This window comes from Micropterus dolomieu, linkage group LG06 (assembly GCF_021292245.1).
Source record: "Micropterus dolomieu isolate WLL.071019.BEF.003 ecotype Adirondacks linkage group LG06, ASM2129224v1, whole genome shotgun sequence".
Taxonomy (NCBI): domain Eukaryota; kingdom Metazoa; phylum Chordata; class Actinopteri; order Centrarchiformes; family Centrarchidae; genus Micropterus; species Micropterus dolomieu.
Window position 1 is genome coordinate 29,893,698 of NC_060155.1, and position 9,242 is coordinate 29,902,939.

Below are 9,242 nucleotides of genomic sequence, written 5' to 3' on the forward strand. Positions count from 1 at the left end.
AGACGTCCTGGCAGGAAACAACAACAACAACAACAACAACCACCAGACGTCCTGGCAGGAAACAACAACAACAACCACCAGACGTCCTGGCAGGAAACAACAACAACAACAACAACCACCACCAGACGTCCTGGCAGGAAACAACAACAACAACCACCACCAGACGTCCTGGCAGGAAACAACAACAACAACAACAACCACCACCAGACGTCCTGGCAGGAAACAACAACAACAACAACAACCACCACCAGACGTCCTGGCAGGAAACAACAACAACAACAACAACCACCACCAGACGTCCTGGCAGGAAACAACAACAACAACAACAACAACAACCACCAGACGTCCTGGCAGGAAACAACAACAACAACCACCAGACGTCCTGGCAGGAAACAACAACAACAACCACCAGACGTCCTGGCAGGAAACAACAACAACCACCACCAGACGTCCTGGCAGGAAACAACAACAACAACAACCACCAGACGTCCTGGCAGGAAACAACAACAACAACAACAACCACCACCAGACGTCCTGGCAGGAAACAACAACCACCACCAGACGTCCTGGCAGGAAACAACAACAACAACAACCACCAGACGTCCTGGCAGGAAACAACAACAACAACCACCAGACGTCCTGGCAGGAAACAACAACAATGGACATCAGCAGCGGACACCCTTCTGAGCGCACTCAGTCACCAGCAGCCTGTGTTTGTCGGCAGCTTCCTGGTCGGGCTGATTTCAGGGATCGATCTCTTTGATTGACGAACTGATGGTGTTTTTTTTACCCCGTGTTTTCTAACAGTTTTTAAACGTGTGTTTTATTCGAATGTTTGTAAAAGAAAAGTTCAGCAGTTTTATTTTTGAAAATTAAAAAGTGGGAAACTTTGGTTCTAATCTGAAGTCTTTCTTCTTTAACCTCGTCTGCTTTAATTTGAAAGGAACAGGAAGAGCTCGCTTATCAATGAGCTGTTTCCATGGCAACAGTCAGGAAATCAGGAAACAGAAACAACCGTAAGATAATTGGCCTGCACTACGAAGGGAGTTCAACCTCCTCAGAGTTAACTCGGGGTTATCAGGCAAACTCTGACCGCTACACTGGAGTTAAACGGTATTACGAAGGTGGATCAGATGTTGGTTAGTTGAGTCCGTGTTAACTTAATTGGAGTTGGTGCGCGTTCGCATAAAAGCGACATGTTCTGCCGTGCAGGCAGAGTTTTTTGCAACGGCGCATGGTCCGTATTTCTCCAGAGGAACGCACGTTGGAAGTGTCAGGAAATTATGAATGTAAAGACAAGTTAACGGCTAAATCTAATATCATGGCGGCCGACAAAGCCAGGGAGGCTTGTTGGCATCGCATGGCGTAAATTAGCCTAATTATCTTCAGTGTTCTTATTGTAGCTCAAATCTCTCTTCTGTATTTTATGGGCTCTTCTTTTATGTGTAATATGATGAAGATGTAAAGGTCCAGCTGCACATAAGGTCTGTTGTAACAGAAAGAAAGGAGCCAGCGGAGAGGAGGAATAATCTGAGATTATTCCAAGATCTACAAGTAAAAACTTGAATATTCTCTGACATTATAGTCCCACATTTATGAGAGAAACTTCACTTTGCAAGGCTGCAACATCACACACACGTCTGCCGTGTATTATGCATGCACTGGAAAGTTAGATTAAACTTTGCAATCTGATTCAGCAGTGAGGAAACGCTCCTGAGTTTAGCCCACAGTCGCCATCATGCACCTCAGAGACTTTGCCTCGGATCGGGCGTATTCAGAAGAAAACAGAGTGATTTTAGATTTTTTATGAGGGAATTTCCGATTTTTCTTCTTGTAAATTTCACACTTTCATCTAGGATTTTTTAAATCTAAATATTTGAAACCACTCAGGAGAATTCAATTATAGCCTGCAGACGGGCTCCATCTAAGAAACTGTCCCGTTAATAAAGATTCGTCTCTAAAATCCCAGCTGGGCTGCAGGGCTCGCTGTCTGAACGTGATGCTGTTGTGTTCAGAACTTCGCTGCAGCCTCAGTGGAACAAATCAGGATGAAAACTGAACAGATTTTATGAAGTAGTGTGTAATAATACTTATTAATACAGATGAGGTGTGTAGTCCGCGCATCCAGGGTAACTTCGAGTTAACCACGAACAAAACCTGCTCGGAGCAGTTTAGAGATGCAGCGTAAATTGCCATAGCAACAGACCCCGGGTAACACCCGTCCACCTTTCGTAGTGCGGGTTAATCGGGAAGTTATACCCGACGTCACAAAGTTACTCCTGAAGTTACCTGGATAAGCCGGTTACCTCGCTTCGTAGTACAGGCCAAATAACTCGAACTTTCTAAACACGTTAAACACTGCGAGGCTACTGTGATTGGGTCGGCCAGCTGTGTGGGCGGGGCCTCCAGGTGTGGGGCGGGGCCCTTCAGAAGGCCTTTAATGGGGAACAATGATGGGGTTATTGTTATTTATTAACTGTGTTTATCTGAATTTATCTGAATCTTCAAACGAGGAACATGACAACATTCAGACTGCAGGGTTCCAGGAAATACACTTTTTGTTACCTGATGTCACCACTAGATGTCAGTGTGACTCCTCCCTGCAGGAGTAAACGGCTGCTAGTAATACTACATTAATACTGCCGTAATACTGTAGTATTGTGGAAGTATCAGACTCCAGCATGGGTCTGAGCGGCGTTCCTCGTCTGACAGCAGGCCTGCGGTGAGGAGCCGAGTCAGGCAGCCTGAAACACGGCCTGCGTTTCACTAAGAGGGATGAAAACAATGAGATCTGACTCAAACTGAGGAAACAATGAATCCTGGGAAGATCCTGGAAGGTTGAATAACTGTGAAACGAATGTTGGCCGGTGCCGGTCCAGAGGAAATCACTTCAGAAAATCAGTTCAGCTGTGCTAAAGTGACTCCTCTCTGATAATGACCATGTGACTGGTTGGTGGGTGACGAACATTTAAAAGTAGAAACTCTGCTGGCTTTCTAGTTCATGCTGTTTTACCTGGTTCTATTATTAAAGAGGAAGCTGATCATTTCAGCTCTGGAGGTCTTGGAGAGGACCTTCCTGAATCAGCTGGAACAGGACATGTGGATTTTTGCTTTGAAGGAGATTTTCAGATTTGTATAACGGCAGAGTTCACCATGCCTCCAAAGCCTTGGATGGCTATTTTTAAAGTTACAAAACAGAGGAGTTCCCAAAGCTTTAGTGAGTTATTGTGAAGTGTGTGGAGTTTCTTTTTAATGTCTGGACGATTTATCAAAGCTGTGGAACAGCTGTGGCGGCGGCTGAACAGTCACTGAGGGTTCGCTCTCAGCACGGCTCAGACTGTGAAGTTTAAGTACAGCGCAGAGAAGAGTAATATTCCCATTGTTAGGGGTAGAGAGACTGTCCTTACGGTCTGTGGTGAGGCTGGATCTCTCTGATGACAGGGACCTTCACAGACAGTGTCGTATGATGTATGCACAGGCTCACGTGTTGAAGCCTTTTTAGAGCATTACCCCCACGTCAGCTGGCCGTTTGTGGAGCTGCTACAGAAAGAGCAGCATGCAGAAGCTCAGTGGAGGATATACTGATGTATGTGAGTTCATCAGACTCTGCGCTGACCAACCGGCACTAAGGTCTTTTCCAGAATGTGGAATCACTGGCGTTTCAGCCGTTATGTAAACAGGCCTGTTGTTTTATTCTGTGTCTTCTGGAGCGTCCTTAATAAAGCTCGATGAGACAGAGTGGTTAGTTTCAGGAACATGTTGAACGTGTTGGTGAGCTGCAGCCTGCAGGTGGCTCTGAGGGGCCCTCCAAGTCATGATTCAGCCTGGCCCTCACACACACTCAGTCAACCATTTTCATTCTGACACACTGTCAGTGGTTACATGTGATATAACATGTGGATAAAATCAGAAGGAGAAGCTCGAGCTGGGTCAAGTTCAGGTAACGATGAACATGGAAGGTGGAGATGAGACGCAGGTACCGCAGCAGTGCTGGACCTGGACCTGTCACCTGGAGGGGACGGACTCACCCGGACCTGTCACCTGGAGTGGACAGACTCACCCGGACCTGTCACCTGGAGGGAACGGACTAACCAGGACCTGTCACCTGGAGGGGACGGATTCACCCGGACCTGTCACCTGGAGGGGACGGGCCCACCAGGACCTGTCACCTGGAGGGGACGGACTCACCAGGACCTGTCACCTGGAGTGGACGGGCCCACCAGGACCTGTCACTTGGAGGGGACGGACCCACCAGGACCTGTCACCTGGAGGGGACGGGCCCACCAGGACCTGTCACCTGGAGGGGACGGACTCACCAGGACCTGTCACCTGGAGTGGACGGACTCACCAGGACCTGTCACCTGGAGGGGACGGGCCCACCTGGACCTGTCACCTAGAGGGGACGGCTCTGGTTCAGGGGTTGTTGTCGTCCGTTAGTAGATTTAAAGTTGACAAAGCTCCGGGCCAATCAGAGCCTGAGTTGTGTGTGGAAGGAGTTTTGTGAGCGCCTTTGTGGACTGCACAGAAGTAAGGATGAATAAATGTCTAAGATAATGTCTGCCTGGTCTTGAAGCCGTCACATGAACATCCAGATCCAGAAATCCTCTCACTGAACAAAGAAGACAGCGTTTTCAGTCAAATAAAAATATAAAGCAAAGCTAGAGTAACAACAGACTGAACTATCGAGCCTGACGTTCTTTTGTCCGCCGGCAGCAGAACGGTTCAGTCTGTGGACGGGCTGTGCTGTCAGCTGTGCTGCAGAGTGAGGTTGGTGGGGGGTTGGGGTTATGATGGTTGTTCATGCAGTAGATGGCAGTTGTTGCAGAACCCGGGTGAACAGGCCGTTTGAAGGGGCCCTTCACCATCACCAGTCACCTCCACAGTGATTCTGGTAGGTGTCCTGGGTCGAGGGGAGCTGTTCTCACTACACGCTGAAGTTTCTGCATCTGGAATTTAACAGTAAAAGAAAAACTCAGTCCATTTAGTTGTAGACTTCCAGGTGTGAATGTTTGTTTTGACTTGAAGTCTTGAGTCTAATAAAGATCTCGTGTTTGAAATGTTGAGGAGAGAAAACAAACATCAGATGATTGAGTTCAGCTGCAGCTGCTAAATAGAGCGGAAACATCAGCACACATCTGCGTTACCTATAGGTGGGGGGGGGGCATGTATTAAATTGACTGTTGTTTCCATAGTAACAGAAGTGGAACAAAACGCTGTGCTGTTAATGACCCCCCCCCCCACGCACACACACACACACACACACACACACACACTCTGAGTGTAATGTGAGGTGACAGTTTCTGGGCTTTGGCATTTAGAGTCTCATGGCTCAGCCTGAAGGAGGGGGGGGCACACATCAGCATGGTAGCTGACTGACAGGAAGTGACAGGGACGACGTGAACTGTTAATCTGATTAAATGACTCGTGAATAATTATCAGTGACCAGTGAGAACACGTCCCTTTGAGACCGAGCGGTGGGTTTACAGAACCCTCAGACACTTTCAGGTAGTTCAGCAGGTGTGACGGAGCTGCAGAATCTGTCTTCAGGTCTGTCTTCAGGTCAGTCTTCAGGTCTGTCTCAGGTCTTCTTTCACATCTTCTTTCACGTCTGCCTTCAGGTCTGCCTTCAGGTCTGTCTCAGGTCTGCCTTCAGGTCAGTCTCAAGTCTTCTTTCACATCTTCTTTCACGTCTGCCTTCAGGTCTGTCTTCAGGTCTGTCTCAGGTCTGCTTTCAGGTCTGCCTTCATGGCTGTCTTCAGGTCTTCCTTCAGGTCTGTTTTCACGTCTGCCTTCAGGTCTGTCTTCAGGTCCGTCTCAGGTCTGCTTTCAGGTCTGCCTTCATGGCTGTCTTCAGGTCTTCCTTCAGGTCTGTTTTCACGTCTGCCTTCAGGTCTGCCTTCAGGTCTGTCTTCAGGTCTGTCTCAGGTCTGCTTTCACGTCTGTCTTCAGGTCTGCCTTCAGATCTGTCTCAGGTCTGCTTTCACGTCTTTCTTCAGGTCTGTCTTCAGGTCTGCCTTCAGGTCTGCCTTCAGGTCAGTCTTCAGGTCTGTCTCAGGTCTTCTTTCACGTCTGCCTTCAGGTCTGTCTCAGGTCTGCTTTCACGTCTGCCTTCAGGTCTGTCTCAGGTCTGCCTTCAGGTCTGTCTAAGGTCTGCCTTCAGGTCTGTCTTCAGGTCTGTCTCAGGTCTGCTTTCACGTCTGTCTTCAGGTCTGCCTTCAGGTCTGCCTTCAAGTTTGTCTCAGGTCTGCTTTCACGTCTGTCTTCAGGTCTGCCTTCAGGTCTGTCTTCAGGTCTACCTTCGGGTCTGTCTCAGGTCTGCTTTCACATCTGCTTTCACGTCTGTCTTCAGGTCTGTCTCAGGTCTGCTTTCACGTCTGTCTTCATGTCTTCCTTCAGGTCTGCCTTCAGGTCTGCTTTCACGTCTGTCTTTGTGTCTTCCTTCAGGTCTGCCTTCAGGTCTGCCTTCAGGTCTGTCTCAGGTCTGCTTTCACGTCTGCCTTGAGGTCTGCTTTCACGTCTGTCTTCAGGTCTGCCTCAGGTCTAATTTCACGTCTGTCTTCAGGTCTGCCTTCAGGTCAGTCTTCAGGTCTGCCTTCAGGTCAGTCTTCAGGTCTGTCTTAGGTCTTCTTTCACGTCTGCCTTCAGGTCTGTCTCAGGTCTGCTTTCACGTCTGCCTTCAGGTCTGTCTTCAGGTCTGTCTTCAGGTCTGTCTCAGGTCTGCTTTCACGTCTGTCGTCAGGTCTGCCTTCAGGTCAGTCTTCAGGTCTGTCCCAGGTCTTCTTTCACGTCTGCCTTCAGTTCTGTCTCAGGTCTGCTTTCACGTCTGCCTTCAGGATGCTTTCAGGTCTGTCTCAGGTCTGTCTTCAGGTCTGCCTTCTGGTCTGTCTTCAGGTCTGCCTTCAGGTCAGTCTTCAGGTCTGTCTTAGGTCTTCTTTCACGTCTGCCTTCAGGTCTGTCTCAGGTCTGCTTTCACGTCTGCCTTCAGGTCTGTCTTCAGGTCTGTCTTCAGGTCTGTCTCAGGTCTGCTTTCACGTCTGTCGTCAGGTCTGCCTTCAGGTCAGTCTTCAGGTCTGTCCCAGGTCTTCTTTCACGTCTGCCTTCAGTTCTGTCTCAGGTCTGCTTTCACGTCTGCCTTCAGGATGCTTTCAGGTCTGTCTCAGGTCTGTCTTCAGGTCTGCCTTCTGGTCTGTCTTCAGGTCTGCCTTCAGGTCAGTCTTCAGGTCTGTCTTAGGTCTTCTTTCACGTCTGCCTTCAGGTCTGTCTCAGGTCTGCTTTCACGTCTGCCTTCAGGTCTGTCTTCAGGTCTGTCTTCAGGTCTGTCTCAGGTCTGCTTTCACGTCTGTCGTCAGGTCTGCCTTCAGGTCAGTCTTCAGGTCTGTCCCAGGTCTTCTTTCACGTCTGCCTTCAGTTCTGTCTCAGGTCTGCTTTCACGTCTGCCTTCAGGATGCTTTCAGGTCTGTCTCAGGTCTGTCTTCAGGTCTGCCTTCTGGTCTGTCTTCAGGTCTGCCTTCAGGTCAGTCTTCAGGTCTGTCTTAGGTCTTCTTTCACGTCTGCCTTCAGGTCTGTCTCAGGTCTGCTTTCACGTCTGCCTTCAGGTCTGTCTTCAGGCCTTCAGGTCTGCCTTCAGGTCTGTCTCAGGTCTGCCTTTAGGTCGGTCTCAGGTCTGCTTTCACGTCTGCCTTCAGGTCTGCCTTTAGGTCTGTCTTCAGGTCTGTCTCAGGTCTGCTTTCACGTCTGTCTTCAGGTCTGCCTTCGGGTCTGTCTCAGGTCTGCTTTCACGTCTGTCTTCAGGTCTGCCTTCAGGTCTGTCTCAGGTCTGCTTTCACGTCTGTCTTCACGTCTGTCTCAGGTCTGCTTTCACGTCTGTCTTCAGGTCTGCCTTCAGGTCTGTCTCAGTTCTGCTTTCACGTCTGTCTTCAGGTCTGCCTTCAGGTCTGACTTCAGGTCTTCCTTCAGGTCAGTTTTCAGGTCTGTCTCAGGTCTTCTGTCACGTCTGCTTTCGGGTCTGCCTTCAGGTCTGTCTTCAGGTCTGTCTCAGGTCTGCTTTCACGTCTGTCTTCAGGTCTGCCTTCAGGTCTGTCTCAGGTCTGCTTTCACGTCTGCCTTCAGGTCTGCCTTCAGGTCTGTCTCAGGTCTGCCTTCAGGTCTGCCTTCTGGTCTGCCTTCAGGTCTTCCTTCAGGTCTGTCTCAGTTCTGCCTTCAGGTCTGCCTTCTGGTCTGTCTCAGATCTGCCTTCAGGTCTGTCTTCAGGTCTGTCTCAGGTCTGCTTTCATTTCTGTCTTCAGGTCTGCCTTCAGGTTTGTCTCAGGTCTGCTTTTAGGCGGCTGTGGCTCAGGAGGTAGAGCGGGTTGGCTGTTAATCGGAAGGTCGGCGGTTCGATCCCTGGCTCCCTGGTTGCGTGTCAAAGTGTCCTTGGGCAAGATACTGAACCCCGATTTGCCCCTGGCGGCTATTCCGCCAGTGTATGAATGAGTGTGAATGTTAGTTTCTGTTTGAGCACTTAGGCTCAGTGTATGAATGTGTGTGACTGGTGAATGCAGATGTAGTGTAAAAGCGCTTTGAGTGGTCGAAAAGACTAGAAAGGCGCTATACAAGTACGGAACATTTACTTTCACGTCTTTCTTCAGGTCTGCCTTCAGGTCTGTCTTCGGGTCTGTCTCAGGTCTGCTTTCACATCTGCTTTCACGTCTGTCTTCAGGTCTGTCTTCAGGTCAGTCTTCAGGTCTGTCTCAGGTCTGTCTTCAGGTCTGCCTTCTTGTCTGTCTCAGGTCTGCCTTCAGGTCAGTCTTCAGGTCTGTCTCAGGTCTGCTTTCAGGTCTGTCTCAGGTCTGTCTTCAGGTCTGCCTTCTTGTCTGTCTCAGGTCTGCCTTCAGGTCTGTCTTCAGGTCTGTCTCAGGTCTGCTTTCACGTCTGCCTTCAGGTCTGCCTTCAGGTCTGTCTCAGGTCTGCTTTCACGTCTGTCGTCAGGTCTGCCTTCAGGTCTGTCTCAGGTCTGCTTTCACGTCTGTCTTCAGGTCTGTCTACAGGTCTGCCTTCAGGTCTGCCTTCAGGTCAGTCTTCAGGTCTGTCTCAGGTCTTCTTTCTCGTCTGCCTTCAGGTCTGTCTCAGGTCTGCTTTCACGTCTGCCTTCAGGATGCCTTCAGGTCTGTCTCAGGTCTGTCTTCAGGTCTGCCTTCTGGTCTGTCTCAGGTCTGCCTTCAGGTCTGTCTTCAGGTCTGTCTCAGGTCTGCTTTCACGTCTGT